Source organism: Staurois parvus, unplaced genomic scaffold (genome assembly GCF_062004578.1).
Source record: "Staurois parvus isolate SC_StPar_1 unplaced genomic scaffold, SC_StPar_1.0 ptg001328l, whole genome shotgun sequence".
NCBI classification, from domain to species: Eukaryota; Metazoa; Chordata; class Amphibia; order Anura; family Ranidae; genus Staurois; species Staurois parvus.
The window spans coordinates 5940836-5960452 of record NW_028319124.1 but is presented as its reverse complement, the minus strand read 5'-3'; the positions used below and the strand labels follow the sequence as shown (position 1 = coordinate 5960452).

Below are 19617 nucleotides of genomic sequence, written 5' to 3'. Positions count from 1 at the left end.
AAAGGACATATGGAGTCTAGGATTACACCTTGTACCCTGGCATGAGGGGAGGGACTGATGATTGTGTTATTGATCTTGATGAAGAAGTCAGGGGAGGGGGCACGGGCTGGGGGGAATACGAAGAGCTCAGTTTTGGAAAGATTGAGTTTGAGGAAGTGGAGTGAGATCCATGCTGATATGTCACTTAGTAGGCTGGTGATGCGAGAGGAGACTGAAGGGGTGAGGTGAGGGGTAGAAAGATAGATTTGTGATAGACATGGGTGGCAGCATCGTCAATGGGGCCGACCGATTTTTCATTTATCGGCCAAATTGGCCCGTCTACGGCCTGCATAAGAGTTGGTAAGCTGCAATATAAGGGCCCTTTCACATGGAAGGATTTCACCAAGCAGATAAGCCTGCTCAGCAGGGAATCTGTCCACTGATCCCCACAGAGCAGGCGGATAACAGATCTGTGTCCGCTCCGCTTGTGCACAGCGGACACGGACAAAGCCCGCCGTTCTCTATGGGGCGGTCAGATGTAAATGGAACACCTATCTGTCAGCTGATCCACCAGACGGATGGGGAATGGATCCCCATCCATCTGTTTTTAGAGGATAGGATTGAATCGGACGCAGGCAGGTACAAAAGGACACATGTCCATTTACATCTGCTGCTCCAGAGAGGGCAATGCATGGTCAATTCTGGTATGCCTGAAAAACAGATATGCAGATCTGGTTGGCAGGCATGTGTGAAAGGGCAGTAATAAACGTTTGCTTTCAGGTCTAATACTGCTTTAACCAGTTCCGTGCTACCCTAAAGCAGAAATACTGCTACAGGGCGGCACGGATGTGCAATATCACGTAACTATATGCGATTATGCAGTTCTGGTAGGGGCGCGCACAAGCCGCACGCATGCTCTACCTGCGCCGCTATTCGCGGCCTCGGCTGTCCATCACCGGATCCATTTTAGCAGAATACATTTTGGCCTAAATTTATGATGAAATTTGATTTTTTTTATTTTTTTTACTGGACATGTTTAATAGCAAAAAGTAAAAATATTGTTTTTTTCTCAAAATTGTCAGTATTTATAGCGCAAAAAATAAAAAACACACAGGCAAAAAAAAAAGGACCTAAATTTTATTCGGTGCATCGTTGCATGACCATGCAATTGTCAGTTAAAGTAACGCAGTGCAAAAAATGGCCTGGTCAAGAAGTTGGGTAAATCCTCTGGAGGGCAAGTGGTTAAAGTTAGTTTGTAACAGCTTACAAGCACCTGCTGTGTATTTACATTAGAGAGCTGGAAGGCCACCAACATTCTGCTTCCATAGAAAAAAAAAATTGGAAAACGAACTGTGATACCAGATATCAGAGGATCTGTTGTGACATTTGAAGATGAATTTCTCCACAATGCTTTAAAAGTGCTAGGTCAAACACATACTTTCAGGAAAAACTACACTAAAATGAGTTGTAGTGCAAACACATTATTATACTCATTTTTTTGGTAAAGTATAAAAAGATGGGGTGCATCAAGTAAAGAGATACCAAACATGTCAAGTCTTATCAATCGCAAAAAAAAGTTGGTACCCAACATCCTTCATAGGAAAAGTTTTTAGGTTATAAATATGTCCCTAGAAATGTTGTTCTTACTCTGTGCATGACCACTGGGGTGTGTACAGGGGTGCACTTAATTTATTATTTTGAGTTATTTACTTTTAACAATTATTTTTCTTCATTTAACTTTATTGGTAAAACAAGGGAGCGAACAAGCCCTCTATGTGATAGCATGGGCAGGTAGCAGGTCCTCTTTAGACCCCAATGTCTCCCCTGCAGCTAATCACCAACTGTGCTCAGGCCCGTGGTCTCCTGAGGAGATCTATTGGTATAATTACTACTGAACTTTTTTATCTCTTCTCTTCATGATCATTCAACCCCACTCATCGTTATCTGTTCCTACCCATAAAGAATTGGTCAGCACCACCCTGTTCTAACTTTTCAACCATAATGTAGTTACTCAGAAGCAGCTCCCCATAAGGAAAAACAATTTTACATTTTCCTTCTCTCTTGCAATCAATCAACATCCCCTTCCAGTGTAATTAACTAGCATTATGCAATTAAATTTGTGTCTACACAAAGCATTAAGGTGTTGTACTAAGCCTCTGACAGTGCCAGGAAAATAAAAATAGGTAATACCTTTTGCTGAACAGTTGAATTTTGGATCCCGAGATCCACCCAATATTCAGCATGCCTTAGCCAATCGTTTGCATAACCTTTAGACCGTATTAACAGCAATTATTCCCGACACAATTATTGTTTCAAAATACAGTAGAAAAGTCTGCCAATTATGGAATTGTGACCTCAGTTCAAATTTAACAAAGCAAATTCACAAAGCTTTTGCATTTAAATTATCCTGCTCCAAGTGTGAGCTACTCAAACAGTAGCTGAGAGATCAGTTCCAGATTATGTGAAAGTTTAATTCTTTTTTCGTGTGCGTACGTATGTAAGTTTAAAAAGGGTATCTAAACTTTAAAACAAAAATGAAATAAGTGGCAGCTTATCAGTCCTTAGGTGTGGTGGCTGCATTCGTTTTCTTTTTTTTAGGTTTTTTTTCCCCCTTTCGCTTTCATATCAGTAAGACACTTCCTGTCCTAGAGCGACACCATTCACTGCACGCTAACGATCAGTTCAATACGCAAAGTGATAATGGCACGATCAACCTGTGTTTTTTTGTATTTGCAGAAAATGTACTTAGCCTGAGAAATCAAAACTAATGAAGCCACCATATCCAAGCACTTGTAAGCTGCAATATCACACGTGTGTCTGAATCGAGATCCCACAACAATGTTTTTGATGTGTAGCATGTTGCAGTTTGAGAGTCAGTTTCTCTAAATAGGATAGACAGTGAGCAGATGAGGGAAAGCCAAAGTGTATAGATCACATACATGATACGGACTGTACTTCTTGTTAAGTAACTGCTTCCATAAACATTTACAATAAATATATATATAGGGATGCACCGATGCCTTTTTGATCGGCGAGAACCAATACTTTTGGTTAAGTAGTTGCCAATACCAATTACAGATACTTTGCGGTGGAATTAGAGTCAATTAAAAAAAAAAAAAGAAGCATGGACGCAAATTGAGAATGGAATGCGATTTGAACAGGAATGCGGTACAATTCCTGTCCAAATCGCATGCGGTTTCCCCACTGCACAGGAATGGTTCAGGAAACTGACCTGTGGCTAGATTCTAATTTTACACACACTCTCCCCCCCATCCTGGCAACATAGGCACAGGCCTGCCAGCCAGCACGGTCTAAAGATGGGGCTGTGTATGGAGGAGATTGGGTTGTCTCACTCACCCAGGAGAAGGATCACGTTGCTGGAGTGCATGTACTGGATCCTGGCCAGCATGGACTGGCTGTGCCACCACATTGTGTCCCTTGTAGCCAGTGAAGAAGTTAGCACCTAGCTGGAAATGGAGCTGTCACACAGGTCGCTGGAGCTCCTTCCAGCAGCACAGACACAGCAATCAGCACAGAAGCCTGCATCCTCCCCTCCATGTATTCTGTGGTGGACACGGTGCTGACCAATCAGACGCTATCTAGCCCGTACTGTCATCCCTGCACTAAGAGGAGAGAAAGCACGGGATATCAAATCCCCAGACCTCTCCTTGCAGGGATGACACTAGGAGAGGACACTGCAGGCTCGTGTTCCAGCCCCCCGCCACCACAAAGAAATGTCCACCTTAAAATACATGGCGGGGAGGATGCAGCCTCCTGTGCTGATAGCCGTGTCTGTTCTGTGACAGCATGGCTCTGTGACATGCTCCCCACACTTCTGTGTGATCTAAGGCTATGACAAGCCTAGGTTCACACAGGAGCAGTGGGGAAACTGCATGTGATTTGGAGAGGAATAGTACCGCATTTCTGTTCAAATCGAATGCGATTCTTTGTGGTGCAATTTGGGTCCACTGATGCAAATCGCACCGTAAAGTATCGGTTTCAGGTATAGGGAGTATTTCCACGAGTACAAGTACTCGTGAAAATACTCAATTATCGGCGCATTAAACCAAAAAGCAATCATATTGCAGTATACCAATTCTTAGATGTGATAGCTCAGGTATATGCAATTCCTATTTCCCAACACCGGCTCTCCTCCCCTTCTTATCCTGACCCAAAAGGGACATGTATGATGTAATTTCCGGGTCCCTGTTGACAGATTTCCTGGCCATTGAGGCCGGGAAAGAATGTAATGCAGAGTGATGTAAACTACATTACAGTCAATGGAGCACAGGGGAGATATCTGGGGTCCAAAAAATTGGGTAATTTAATGCCTTTTTGTGCCCTAAAATTAACTTAAGCGCATTTTATTACTGAAATTTTGCGTTTCCTAGACCTGTGCAGTAATATCGTGTAACAAACAATCGTAACTACCCCTATTTTATTCTCTAGAGTCTCTACCTAAAACATTATATATTTTCTTAAGGCAATCTCCGGGCCTAAAATTATTTTTCTTAAAACGTGTGCTAAGAATGCAAAAAGGGCTCTAGCAGCAAAAGGGACAAAGGATACGTTCACCTTCAGAAACGTTACATGTTCCATCCGTTTTTAGGGTAGAACATATAACATGCTCCCACTCCTGCAGTGGGTCGTTGATCCGAGCCCTCTGTGTGACAGCAGTACGGGGAGACGTTCCCAAGCTCTCCCACATGGCTGCGTCATCCATTCAGAGTTCTGTGAATGAATCAACTATAAGTACCGACATCCTTTGCAGATGTTGGCTTGTACCTCTCAATGAACTACCACGGTGCTAGTGAGAACTATGGCAGTTCATTGATTCTTCCTGTCAGTGTGAAAAAGAGACAGATCACACTGGCAGTCTGCAGGAGTCCTGCATGGCACCAGTGATTTGCTAGTTGCTGGTGCAATGCTTTCCAGCATCCTGCAAGAAAAAAAAAAAAGTGCATTTATTTCTTTTTTTAAAAAGTGAACTTATCAACGGAGCAGACACTGGAGCTTGATCTGGCTGCTCAGCACACACTTGTACTGAGCACTCAAGTGCTTTCATGTGTGAGGGTAACCTGAAGGAATAAAAGTTTTATTTTTCTCATTTGGGCCGGTGCCTCATTTACTCAGCAGATGCGTTTCTGCTGAGCTTTAACAGAGCCCAACACTGCCCTTTCCCGACCAGCACTCAATCGGTGCTCATTACACTGCAAGGCCTGCCCCCTCCCTTCTAGTCTCCAGGTGCAATGCTGGAGACAGGCAGGGAGGTGAGGAGGAGATAAACAGTGCACTGTTAAAAAAATAACAGTTTAAGTCGCCATAAAATGTCTGTTTTTAAAGCCTTAGACATTCCTAACAGCACCTCAGAATTTAATACTGTTTTTGTTAATTTTTTTTGTTTTTATTAAATCAGGACAGATAGATTGGCATGAGCGACAAGTAGACTGGTACCCCGATTTAGTCCCTGGACAAGTAGTTCTTTTAAAAGTTTCCACAACCCTGTAGATGCATTAGGTTAATTTTGAGGCTCTCGGTTTCCCCTGGTGATCCTGCTAGTAAGTCTGTTGTTTTTCTGTTGCAGATATAGAAGTCAGAGGGTTGAGACAAACCATTCACTATGGACTGAGGTGTTTACAATAGCCAGCTTTCATTTCTGTAAAACATTCATCCCAAAAGGAACAAAACTGTTGTAACTGCTGAGTTAGCTGGAGTTTGGCTTCAATTTGTTACTGTATATAAATCTGCTAATCACTCTAATGCTACCCTCACTCAGAAAGACAATGCTGCCGTCCAAAGGTGTCTCCTTCATCCAGAGTTGAGGCACTCTAATACAGGTGGTGTGTTAATGGCCATATCACCAGGTTGAAACGGGGAGGAATAAAAAATTAAAACTAATGCGGCCATCTAGGCTAATGACTGGTAAGCTGCAACGTTGCTTTTTGGTTTTAATGCAGCTAAAAAAAACAAAACAGGAATATGAAAGAACAAGTCCAAAAACACTAACAATATATCACTAACTGTGCTGCTGCAGACGTGGCCAGAACCCCGCAGTTAGTCCAGGTAGGTTTTCCATGATACAACAGCATAGGTAGATCAGGACGCACAAGGTACACCCGGGGAATTTAGATGAAGGACCACAACTGGTTCATTTGTATTCTCTATCCAACTCTAATGTATACAGGCAACTCAAATTTAGTGCAATTCTGAAGCTTCTTGAACGTAGGGCCGGAATTTACAGCTGAACCGTACACAGCACTTGCATCATATTTTTTTTTTTCATAAACAGAGCACACTGTATTCGGATATGTTTTGGCAGATTTTATTCCGGTATACAAGTCAATGGGAATGCAATGAATCATAAAACATCTCACTGCAAACCATTTCCCCCTGATAGTACGTAACATTTGACTTGCTTCTCTCTACTGGTATTTACAAGGGTACTGAGGATCATACTCAAAGGCTGCAGGCAAATCACTGAAAACAGACAAACAGCCTTGAATTTGCTCAGCCTTGTAAACAGACATGTTCAATCTCTTCACTGGGCCTCTGTCATATTAACAACTGAACAGACTCAATCACAACTATTCAGTATTATACAACCCTCTAGCCCAAATATTCAGTACATCTCAATTTTCTTTCCTGCATAATTATTCAGAACGGCCCCATTTTAGAGTGCACTTTCACAAATATATTCAAGCACCTCCAATTATTCTACTCACCTTCCCCACTGATCATAGATAAAGCCAATTTTACATCTCCATTCCTACATAATTATTTATTCTCTCTCATGCTAAATCTCACTGTTCCAGGATCACTCAGCACCTCCCATTCTAGATCTACCTACAATGTGTATTTAACACTTCCAAATCTCCTTTCTATACATAAGGCAGCCATTCAAAAATCATCTCCTGCCTGTTTAATCATTCAGCCAGTGCATTTCTATCTCTCCCCCTACACAACCACTTCCATTTTATACCTCCTTTACAAACATAACTCAGCTTTTCCAATTCAATATTTCCATCCGCTGCTTAATTACTTGAGCCCACCTTTCTATGTCTCCCTCCCATATTCATCAACTCCTTCACATTATACATATTTCAGCCCTACCAATGCTTTATTTCTCTCCCCTGCCTAATCCCCCGTTCCAGTAATTCACCATCTCCCATTTAACAGCTCTAGAAAATTAATCCTTAAAAGGTATATATAGCCCACTTTTTATAAAAACAACAAAACACACTAATAAAACTTCCATTAACTTTTTTTTTTTTTTTTTTTTACATCAGAGTCTGCAGAGCATTGCAGGCACAATGCAAACGTACCTGCAGACTCCTTTCTGCAGCCCCAGGGCTGGAAAAATCAATGGACTACAACTACAGTGATCTAATCGAAATTGTGATCCGTTGAGATCTACGAGTCCCACTGCCACAGTGGGACCCTGAAAATGGATTTGTGAATGGATTACACAGCTGTGCAAGTCAAGGCAAATAAAAAAAAACAATGCTGCAGGGAGGAAAAAAAAAAACCCCCCGTGGGGGCAGTTTGAGGGAATTGATGTTGGGGGAGGTACCAGTGTTTCCTGTTACACCTCAAATATGGATATAACATGAAATATGGTCAAAAAAGATGGATGTAGCCCTTAAGCTTGCCCTATTTTATATCTTTTTTTCCTGCTTATTTATACATGCCCTATTTTATATCTTCTTTACACACAATGATTCAGCCCTTAAAGTGTTACTAAACCCCGGACCCTGCTTTCACTATATCTGGTCTCCCACAGTACACACAACATGGAAATTATTTCAGCAGTCCTGTGACTTCTATCAGTGTCCACCACAACACTGATTAAAGGAATTTTCATTCTCCCTGATTGACTTATGAGGTCGCAGGACCGCTAACCCACTGTCTGGACAGCACTGATGCTGTGCTGATCACATGCACTCTTCCAAGGAGAAAAAAAATTACTCTGGCAATACGCACCAAACTGAGCAAGTGCATCTTGCCCCCAAGGCTCTGTTCTATCAGGAGATGGATTGGGGACAGTAAAGGAAGAGGAGGATCAGAGAAGATAGGATCAAACAACAGTTTTACAGGAGGATTAACCCCTTAGGTTCTGCAGTGAGCAACAAGCACGCTTTACTGCATATACAGACTGATTTTCTGTTGTGGGTTTAGTAACACTTTCACAATCCATGTCTTTCTCCTGCTTAATAATTCAGCCCCCTACTTCTTGCCCCCCCCCCCCACACACACACACTTATTCCCCCCATCTACTTTATATCCCCCACTCTTTTACAATCATTGAGGTTTTCCTACATGTTAATTCCCTCTGCTGAATAATTCAGCCCTCCTCATTTTGTATTTACCTTACATAATTATAGCCACTCAGCACCCCACCACCCCCCTCCTTCCCAATTTAGTATCTCCACAGTCTCTTCCCCCATGTTATTATCCAGAATTAGTTGCCACTCACTCTGTCACATTAATTCTATTTTTTTTTTTGCACAACAACCAATTCACTTTTCCTTTCACAAATCATTTTGCATCCTCCTGCACTTCCTCTTCTCCAATGCATTACTGTCATTTCATTCCAAGATAATTCAGCACTTCCCCATCTTTTTCTTCCCAGCATAGTTATTCAGCACTCCCATATCTTGTCATTTTCTTTCCTGTTCCAATAAATCAACCTAAAAATCTCACCATTTATCACCTAACCTGGTCCATAGATTTTATGGCCATCAATAACCTAGGAAAGTGAAGAGCGAATCCTCCCCCCATCCCTATTAGAAATCCAACATCATACAAGATAAAGGCACTTCTGCTCCCCAATGTTCAACTGCTTAGAGCATCAGCTTTTCGGACAACTATACACGAAGGATTCGGAGCTTTCTTTTCCTTCAATAAACATGCGCATCTAAGAGACTGTGCATTGAGTCTATAAACCCAAAGAGTTATGAATGGTGTTTTTTTTTTGGGGGGGGGTTTGCATTAAAATTTATTGGACACAGTCCATGTGTGATCACATTTTACATCGAGGTTCATGTAGCGATTTATTTCATTTTAGGTCAGGGTTCATGTAGCAATTTATTTAATTTTAGGTCAGGGTTCATGTATCGATTATTTCATTTTAGGTCAGGGTTCATATGTCGATTTATTTCATTTTAGATCAGGGTTCATGTATCGAATATTTCATTTTAGGTCAGGGTTCATGTATCGATTTATTTCATTTTAGGTCAGGGTTCATATATCGATTATTTCATTTTAGGTCAGGGTTCATGTATCGATTTATTTCATTTTAGGTCAGGGTTCATATGTCGATTTTTTTCATTTTAGGTCAGGGTTCATGTAGCAATTTATTTCATTTTAGGTCAGGGTTCATGTAGCAATTTATTTCATTTTAGGTCAGGGTTCATGTAGCAATTTATTTCATTTTAGATCAGGGTTCATGTAGCAATTTATTTCATTTTAGATCAGGGTTCAGATATTGATTTATTTCATTTTAGATCAGGGTTCATGTAGCAATTGATTGTATTTTAGGTCAGGGTTCATGTAGCAATTGATTGTATTTTAGGTCAGGGTTCATGTAGCAATTGATTTCATTTTAGGTCAGGGTTCATATATCGATTTATTTCATTTTAGATCAGGGTTCATGTAGCAATTGATTTCATTTTAGATCAGGGTTCATATATTGATTTCATTTTAGGTCAGGGTTCATGTAGCAATTGATTTCATTTTAGATCAGGGTTCATGTAGCGATTTATTTCATTTTAGATCAGGGTTCATGTAGCGATTTATTTCATTTTAGATCAGGGTTCATGTAGCGATTTATTTCATTTTAGATCAGGGTTCATGCACAGATTTATTTCCTGTGAGGATACATTACATCAAAGTTAGCAGTAATAGATTCTACCGTAACCTAATGATATTTAGTTTGCACCATAAAATGTTTTTTAACAGTAGCAAATGTGAGCTCTGTAACAGTCATACCAAAAATTGCTCATTGTGAGCTTTTTATATAGCACAAGCAGTATGTGCCATTTCAGTGCCACAGAGATCCCCTTCATCAAGCTACTCAGCCTTTACGGCATGGTATATTACGGTCATTCAACAGCCCACAGATCACAGCATCTGATGAAGTACGGTGAGAATGGTTCTTTCAGACTTAGGCTAGCCATACATTTTGTTTTTTTCTTTTCAGTTCTGCAGGCTGAACAAGAAAATCAATCGATTTCCCCCTACACACACACACTAGACAGTGTAGATGGAGGAGTCTCCAATGCCAACTATTTATTCAGGCAGGCTGTCTGAATACCTGAACAGTGACTGCATCTGATTAGCTGCAGTCACTGTTTGCTTTTAAATCAACTTTTCCCCAAGTCCTGTGGTGCTGCTAAGGACACCAATGCTCAATTTTTCACGAATTTAGCAGAACTGACTTCATTCTGAGCAGTGTATGGCCAGCTCATCCCAGCTGCTCCTGACAGATGCAGCCAATAGGTGCTACATTGCATTCTAGGACAGTGTTAGAATTCCTTCACACCTAGGAGGTGACACATACAAATGGGTGCATTAAAGTAGTCTATTCACTTTGCATGCTAGAGTGTGTTGCATCACAGGTTGGTTACCTCAGTGTGTTGTGGTGCCATTTAAAATGAATGTACTTCCCATATTACTACATAACACATTCAATTTGAAGAGGACCCAAATCTCAGGTGGGGGAGTGTTAAGGGTTTAATGCTTGCTGAGTGTATGGTAGAGCAATACTTCCCTTATTCCTCACTCCAACATTCTGGGTTGTGGCTGGGCCCTTGGTGTCCCCACATACCATGCAGGGCAATTGGTCCAGCTCTGTACGCCGGCCGGAGCGCTATAGAGAAGACGACTCGGGGATGCTTAGGGCTCATTTACAAGTGTGGCCCTGTTTGTGGTCTCTCCGTAAAGTTATCCACAGTGGATCACTTTTCAGAGGTATTCGACAGGCAGCTCAGAGACTAGGTCAGATCAATGCCTTGTTAACCATTGAAAGCCCACAGCACCATGACACAACCATATACATTAAACATGGTTGCAGCGGGGCCCCTCACTTGAATGGGACATGCTGGGTGGTGGCCCTGTTGTGTAAATTTTTCCATGTACAAGTGCAGCCACGTATGCCAACTAACCCCTGCCAGCCATGTTAACTTGTAGCTCTGCTGTCCATAAAACCACAACTCAACCGCCAGTTTTTACTGACCCTCACCCACCTGTAGTATTTTTTTTCTGGTGCCCAGAGTTCAACTTTAAAGTGGAACTTTACTGACCAAAAAGAAAAAAGGCAGGTTTTTAATATAATGCATGAAAGTATTCATACCATGCGCACTATACACTGAGCTGTACATACAATAGACGGCTCTAATTTTGCCACATTCCTGCTGAATTGGCTGAAAATGGAGCATGGGTGACGGTCAGTATTATTCCGGCTCAACAAAAGTCGACTAAGCTTGGTGGAGAACTATCATCAGGTGAACAGTGACTGCATCCTATCACATACTATTAGGGATGAACTGATATATTGGCCGAAAAGAGGGTTAATCGCCATTTTGCCAATAGAAAGAAAAAAAAAAACAGGTGGCCATAATGGCATGCTGTGTCTCAGACTTTAATGCAAAAGCGCTTCCCATAGACTTCAATGCAAAATCGCCCCCTAGTGACTTCAATGTAAAAATGCTAACCACATTAATTAAATTTTATTTTTTTTCCTGAATCTTTGGTACTGGAATTTTCATTTCAGTGCACCACTACATCCTATCATATGCAATGGTGGAAGCTGTGGCTGCTGAACACAACAGCCAGCAGCAGAGATTGCTCCATCCATGCTGTTTAGGGAACAAACGGATTTCCTCATTCAGCCTGGTGGGTATAGCCTGGTATGGTTTACACCAGTGAAGCTCATCCTTTTACATGTGTGAATACAGAAGGCGTCATGCGACAACAATCGCTGTGTAAACACACTCTTACATCTCTTGTTGATGGCCCTACAACCTATAAGTTCTTTTAGCTAACCACTTCCATTTGAACCTTCTCACAGGTATTCTCGTTTGAAACCTATTCTCTTAACCACTTCCAGTCCGGACACTTTCACCCCCTTCCTGTCCAGGCCAATTTTCGGCTTTCAGCGCTATCACACTTTGAATGACAATTGCGTGGTCATGCAACACTGTACCCATATGAATTTATTAGCATTTATTTTTTTTGAGACAGATAAAGCTTTATTTTGGTGGTATTTATTCACCACTGGGATTTTTATTTTTTTTTTTACTATGTAAATAAAAAAGTCCAAAAATTTTGAAAAAAAGTGTTTTTCTTATAAAATTTTGCAAATAAATAGTATTTCATCATAAATCTTGGCCAAAATTTATTCCGTCATATTATTAGTAAAAAAAAAAAAAAATAACCCAAATTAGTTTAAAACCAAATTTTTAAACATTTATTTTTATATATTATTTTTTATTTTTATTTACATACTGTCACCCTAGCAGTACAGTGTCACCAAAGTACTACTTGTGGGGGGTGATTAAATTTTTTTTTTTTTTTTACACCGATTGCTTTTACACCCATAAAGGATGTAAAAGCAATCATTTCTCCTTCTCTCTGTCTGCATTCTTGCAGCCATTGAGAACTACTGTGTGAGCTGTGATTGGTCGCAGCTTGTCACATGGTACAAGGCTGTTGTGAATAGCCCTGTACCATGTGACCTCTGTGATCATTCACAGATTTCACACGTAGCAAGCAATGATGTCACAAGTGACATCTTGCTTACTATTCTGCATGTGATCACTGATTGGCCAATCAGTGATCACATGATCGGGACCTCGTACAGAGGTCCCGTCCGACAATAGGTGTTCCACTGTGTCTGGAGGACACAGCGGGCACTGGATCGCGGTGCTGCGCGCTCCCAGGGAGCGCGCACAAGCAGGATGCAGGGAGGCCGTTTATAAACAGCCACCCGACCCTGCACTGCCACCGTCCAGCTGTTTATATACAACAGCCAGACGTGAGGTGGTTAAAGAATAAGTTCACCTTTTTACAAAAATAATAAATGCACTTTTTTGGCAGGTAAAAAAATGTGCATTTATTTTTTGTTTCTTGAGCCTCTAAAGCACTGCACCAGCAGGTCTCCTGCAGAAAAGGTGAACTTATCATTTAACCTTCCTACCAGCCAACTCCTGATCATTACCAGAGACTGTAGCTGTCAAGGACAGCTCAGTCAATGTTCTGGGAGCATACTCAGCGCAAACCTTGGATGTCCAAGGGCACACATATGCAGTGTGGGGTGTTAAATCCCACCTTCTTATACGTTATGAGGGCAGCAGGTTAAAGGTTTGTTCACATCAGCAAGCTGCACACAGCACTGTTTATTTTTTCCCTCAAAAAACTTCATTGAAACATCACAGGTGACATTTCATTACAGTTCTATTCATATACCCTGCATTGGTGTTGTGATGGTTCAAATAGCTACCCACTGCGTTGAAAGAAAAACGTTCCGAATGCAATATGTTTTTTTAGTGCCCCCTGCAAACTGACCTCGTGGGAAACTAGACATTTATTGGGGTTGTGCTGCAAACTGCCCCCAGCAAATGCATCTGTTGTGAATGGGCTTGATTGGTTAGTGAAGCTCAGCCATGTACTGCATCTTATTAAACGCATGTGTGAATACAAAATGCATCATGTGACAAAGATCGCCATGTAAACTTGCTCTTCTGTTGATGGTGATCCAACAATCTATAGGCCATTTCGGTTGGCTGCTTCCATCAGAACCTGTTACAGGCATTCTGCTTGCAGCCTATTTAGTGAGGGGGAGGGGCTTGCTCACGCCACCAAGCAGTGCTGATCGCTTAGTCGCTGGTGTACACCGCGAAACTCAGTGCCAATGAACCGATCCTGCACCCTCCCACTGTTTACTTTTCCACAAAAAACTTTATTGAAATGTCACAAGTGCCACTTCAATACAGTTCAAGTCACCGCGACCCACTACAAAAAAATAAAAAAAATGCAGAACTTTTTCAGTGCACACAGCAGACATGCCGTGATGCAAACTAGAAACAAGTAACACTGCCTTGTCTATGTGTTGGGGATGCACTGAAAATGGCTGTCAGTGTAGACACAACGCACTGGGCCTGTATAGTAAGTGAAAGCAGATCTTCACCCTCAGGCCCTGTTCACACGTGTGCTTTTGCCACGCTAAAAAACGCACTTTCCCAGCCTGTCAATAGCAAATGAAAAAAATAGCCCTTTAAAGCCCTACCTGTTCACATCTGTGTGTGTTTTTTTTTTTCTATTACAGTGCACCGAGCTTTAGAAATGTCCTGCTTGCAGCATCTTTAGTACAGTCTGAAAAACGCACCCTTCTCTGAAGTCTAGGGAAGGGCACCAAAAATGCACCCCACTTTTAAGCGCATTTTTTGAGTGACATGTCAATCTTTTGCCAGGTGACCAGTGATGAAAACACTTGCAAAATTGCACTACATGTTGCGTTAAATTTTAACACAATGCATAAAAAAAATGCTCTAAAAACCTGCTATGCATTTAAGAAAAAGAAAAAAAAAAAAAAACACATTGCGTTTCACAACGCACAGACATGAACGGGCCCTAAAGAGTATGTTGGGACTAAATTGCCTCCTTCCCCCTCCCTTACAAATAGATTTTTTTTTTCTAAGAACTTCAGGCTTTTTTTTTGTAAACGCATTCAACACATTGAGCTCTTGGGCATTACAGTAACAGTAAGGGCCAATTCACACCGACTTGCTTTAAAACGTATTGAAAGCGGATGTACATTTCCTTCCATTTCAGTCGTGCGCTCACATCCGTTGACATACATTTTCGATGTCCGTTGATATGCATTTTATCACACGTTAAAGCGTACTGCAGGATATCCTGTGCATTGTGCTGGCATCCACTGCATTGTGCTAAAACGCATACAGGCTGCAACGCAGGTCAATGCAGCATTATGGTGTAAATAGGACACATTGGAAATGATTGTTTTTCAGATCTCCTTCTGTTGATCTGCGTTATACAGCTGCATCAGAAGCTTCTCACAGACTATGCAGCAAGTGGGAGGGCTGAGCGGTGGGAAGGGTCAGATGGTCCAATCAAATCATCCAATCTACAAACACACCGCGCACCTCTCACTGGTACCCGTGAAGGGCCCCCGCGGACGGGTCACATTTCGGGGACCCTCAAACCATCATCAATGGGGTTGCAACGCAGGTCAATGCAGCATTATGGTGTAAATAGGACACATTGGAAATTGTTTTTCAGATCTCCTTCTGTTGATCTGCGTTTTACAGCTGCACTAAAATGTAGATCAACGCACTGCTGTGACTTGACCCTAAACCTTCAGGTTTTTTTTACATTAAAATAACAAACATGTTCTACTAACCTGCTCTGTGCAATGGTTTTGCACAGAGCAGCCCTGATCCTCTTCTTCTGGGATCCCCCGCTGGCACTCCAAGCTTCTTCTCTTCAGCAAGTGCCCCCATGGGAAGCCGCTTTCCATGGGGCACCAATGTGGGCTTGCTCCTGAGCTGCCCTATTGACAAGCCCCCCACTTCTCCATCACAGCATTTGATTGACAGCCAATAGCTCCCGCTTCTATCAATCTGCCCAATGAGGAGGGAGATAGTGTTGAGAGCCAATACTCTCATGCACATCAATGGATCGGGCTCAAGTGAGAATAAGTGGGGGCTGGTGGGGGATCCTGCAGCACAGAAGGATATGCATAGAATGTATTAAGATAAAAAAAAAAAAACACACCTCTACCCTAGGTTCACACCTAAGCGGTTTCCGCAGCATTTTGCAGAAATGCAGTACAGTCCATTTAACATGATTTCCTATGGGACATGTTCACATCTCCGCGTTTTCACCTGATGCGTGTTTTGGAAACGGTCAGGAACTTTTTTTGAACGCAAAAAGTTGCACTTTTGTTTTATAGACGTCAATGGAAACGCTGCAAAAAAGCATGCATTGCGTTTTTGCCGCGTTTTGCATTTTAAATCTGCCTAGTAACAAGAAAATTTTTTTTTTTTATAAACCCAGCAAAATGCATCTAAAAAAAGCAAGTTCAAAAACACCACGCAAAGCAGAAAAGGCTCAAGCACAACCTGCACAGGTGTGAACCTAGCCTAAGGCTTTACAACTAAAACCAGTCATTTAACTGGCCAAAATCAGTCACGCTGAACTACTAATTGCGCCTAGCATTAGCACTTTTAGATGCATCAAGTTTTTCTGGATGTGTTGGCAGTGAGGTTTTTGTTTTCTTTGCCTCTAAATGCCTATTCCTGCATGGACACAGGTGTGTAACCCCCCCCCCCCCCCCCGTTAGTGCAGGCATGGCAGCCCATTCATGGCAACCTACATTTCCTAAAAAAAAAAAAAAAAAAGTGCTTCCCCTATTTTAAATACGCAGCCGCAGGGAAACTGGATGGTGCTGCATGCGATTTCCCTGCGAGTCGAGATGTGAGGGGTGCCATTAAGAATGAATGGCAGCCCCGTGCATCTACAGAGCAGTGCGTTTTGGGTGTGGGAGCAGCTGCAATTCCTGCAAACACCCCGCAGTGTGAACCTAGCCTTAGCAGCAAAAAAAAAAAAAAAGTCACACGCTCCTAAAAGTGGCATTTTAAACCGGCGCTGTGCATGAGGCCTTATTGTTGCTGCAAAGCAACACTCCCACAGCTCTCCCCTAGATGTACTGCAGGGCTCGCCGATTCCTGCGCACGTGCACCACAGCCGAACGAAGGCTGTTCTTTCCCTTCACAGATGTACTGCAGGGCTCGCCGATTCCTGCACACGTGCACCACAGCCGTACAAAGGCTGGTCTGTCGCCCTCACAGATGTACTGCAGGGCTCGCCATTTTCTGGCATGTGCACCACAGCCAAACGAAGGCTGTTTTGTCCCCTCACAGATGTACTGCAGGGCTCGCCGATTCCTGCGCACGCGCACCACAGCCGTGCGAAGGATGTTATGTCGCCATCACAGATGTACTGCAGGGCTTGCCATTTCCTGCGCACGTGCACCACAGCCGTACGAAGGATGTTCTGTTGCCCTCACAGATGTACTGCAGGGCTCACCGATTCCTGCGCACGTGCACCACAGCCGTGCGAAGGATGTTATGTCGCCATCACACATGTACTGCAGTGCTCGCCATTTCCTGCGCACGTGCACCACAGCCGTACGAAGGCTGTTCTGTCCCCTCACAGATGTACTGCAGGGCTCGCCGTTTCCTGCGCACGTGCACCACAGCCGTACGAAGGTTGTTCTGTCGCCCTCACAGATGTACTGCAGGGCTCGCCGTTTCCTGCGCACGTGCACCACAGCCGTATCAAGGCTGTTCTGTCCCCTCACAGATGTACTGCAGGGCTCGCCAATTCCTGCGCACGTGCACCACAGCCATACTAAGGCTGCTCTGGCCCCTCACAGATGTACTGCAGGACTCGCCGATTCCTGCTCACGTGCACCACAGCCGTACGAAGGATTTTCTAGCCCCTCACAGACGTACTGCAGGGCTCGCCATTTCCTGCGCACGTGCACCACAGCCGTACGAAGGATGTTCTGTCGCCCTCACAGATGTACTGCAGGGCTCGCCATTTCCTGCGCACGTGCACCACAGCCGTACTTGGTACGTTCTGTCCCCTCACAGATGTACTGCAGGGCTCACTGTTTCCTGCGCACGTGCACCACAGCCGTACGAAGGATTTTCTGTCCCCTCACAGATGTACTGCAGGGCTCACTGTTTCCTGCGCACGTGCACCACAGCCGAATGAAGGCTGTTCTGCCCCCTCACAGATGTACTGCAGGGCTCACCGTTTCCTGCGCACGTGCACCACAGCCGTACGAAGGATGTTCTCTCGCCCTCACAGATGTACTGCAGGGCTCACTGTTTCCTGCGCACGTGCACCAGAGCCGTATGAAGGCTGTTCTGTCCCCTCACAGATGTACTGCAGGGCTCACTGTTTCCTGCGCACGTGCACCACAGCCGTACGAAGGATGTTCTGTCCCCTCACAGATGTACTGCAGGGCTCAACATTTCCTGCGCACGTGCACCAGAGCCGTACAAAGACTGTTCTGTCGCCCTCACAGATGTACCCGCACCCTCCGCCACGACTGAAGGTCAGGCAGCACCCATGGGTAGATCTGCGCATGCGCCATCATGGCGGTGACCAAGCCCTCTGGGAGGCGGACTTGGCTTCCACGGGAAGTCCCTCTTTTATGTGAACACGCGTGTGCGGATACAAAAGTTGTCATGCAACAATGATCATGTATACAGACCCTTCCAGCTCATGATGGGCGGCCCTACAATCTATAAGCCGCTATACTCGGCCGCTTCCATCAGAAGCTTCTCACACACTTTGCAGCAATGGGAGGGCTGAGCAGTGGGAAGGGTCAGATGGTCCAATCAAATCATCTACAGACACACCGTGCATCTCTCACTGGTACCCGTGAAGGGCCCCCGCGGACGGGTCACATTTCGGGGACGGGTGGGGGGACCCTCAAACCATCATCAATGGGGAATAGTGATGGATGAGCAGTCTGTGATTGGATGATGCTCTGATTAACCCCCCCCCCCCCAAACTATACATATACACACACATCCCCTCCCCCACCATCACCTTCAGTTTGTTCCATTCTAGATCCGGGTGTCTCGGACTTCAGCCACAGGAACCCACGGTGACCCGAAAGGGGGAGGGGCGTCAGCAGATTCGGGGCTGGTGACGTGTTTTTTTCAGGGGGCCGGTCCCCTCAGGGTGTTCCCGCTCGATCACAGCCTGGAGGCCTCGTCTGTATTTTTCGGGTGAGCCCCGTATGGCAGGGACACAAAATGGCGGCGGAGGTATTATTCGGGTGTCTCCTCCGGTCACGTTACCCGGGAAGGCGAAAGGACGGTTCCGGTCGTTCTCAGGCCCCTTCCTGGGGGGATTACGCCAGACCCGGGCCTGAAATGCGGGCTTTTTCGGGTGTTGTATTGTCTCGGGCCGATTCTGAAGGGCTTTCGGGCGTCATGCGCGGCTCCCGGCCTGCCGAGTCCCCCACCCTCCCCCCCAGGTGCGCTCTAGTCTTTTCCGGGTGTGTCCGGGTCACCGCCGCCCGCTTCCTCTTCACACAAAAGCCGCCCGCGCGCCCCGGCAGCGCCAGTGAGAAAAAAAATCCCGAACGGAGATTGGCTGCGAGGCCGCGCGGGGGATGCCGGGAGTTGTAGTTCCCCTCAGCGCCGCAAGCGGGATTGTTGTCATTAAAGCTTGAGGGACAGAGTGAGCATGGTGCGCAGCCTAGAGCGGCTCCTGCTGGACAGATGACCGTATGACCACACATCTTCATAGTAACTGCAGGCCACACTTTAAAGAGACACTTCACCCAGTTGTGCTGGCTTCATGTACTGTGCACTGGGTCATTGTAAAGGACAGGGGAAAAAACATTAATTGCATGTTTTTCAAACCAGTTTAGGCGAGTTTAGCAACATTTGGTGTTTGGGAGTTTACTTCATTGGCCAGAATTTTAATTTATTCTGGACATTGAAATAAATAACTGCCAAAGTGCCAAACGTGCTTTGTGTTTAGGCGTATTTGACGCTTTAAATGCTGGTGATGACACTTGTCCTGAACCCT

General features: G+C 44.2%; 1 protein-coding gene across 5 annotated transcripts in view; it reads right to left on the bottom strand.

Annotated features, from left to right (window-relative positions):
- Nucleotides 1-19219, bottom strand: part of NSD3 (nuclear receptor binding SET domain protein 3) — a 192758-nt gene extending 173539 nt beyond the window's left edge. For 4 of the 5 annotated variants that reach the window (XM_089661313.1, XM_089661314.1, XM_089661315.1 and 1 more), the window contains exon 1: nt 18625-19219. The gene's annotated coding sequence lies outside the window, so the exon portion shown is untranslated. The remainder of the gene's footprint in view (nt 1-18624) is intronic. The other variant, XM_089661317.1, reaches the window with a different exon arrangement.
- Nucleotides 19220-19617: the final 398 nt, after the last annotated feature.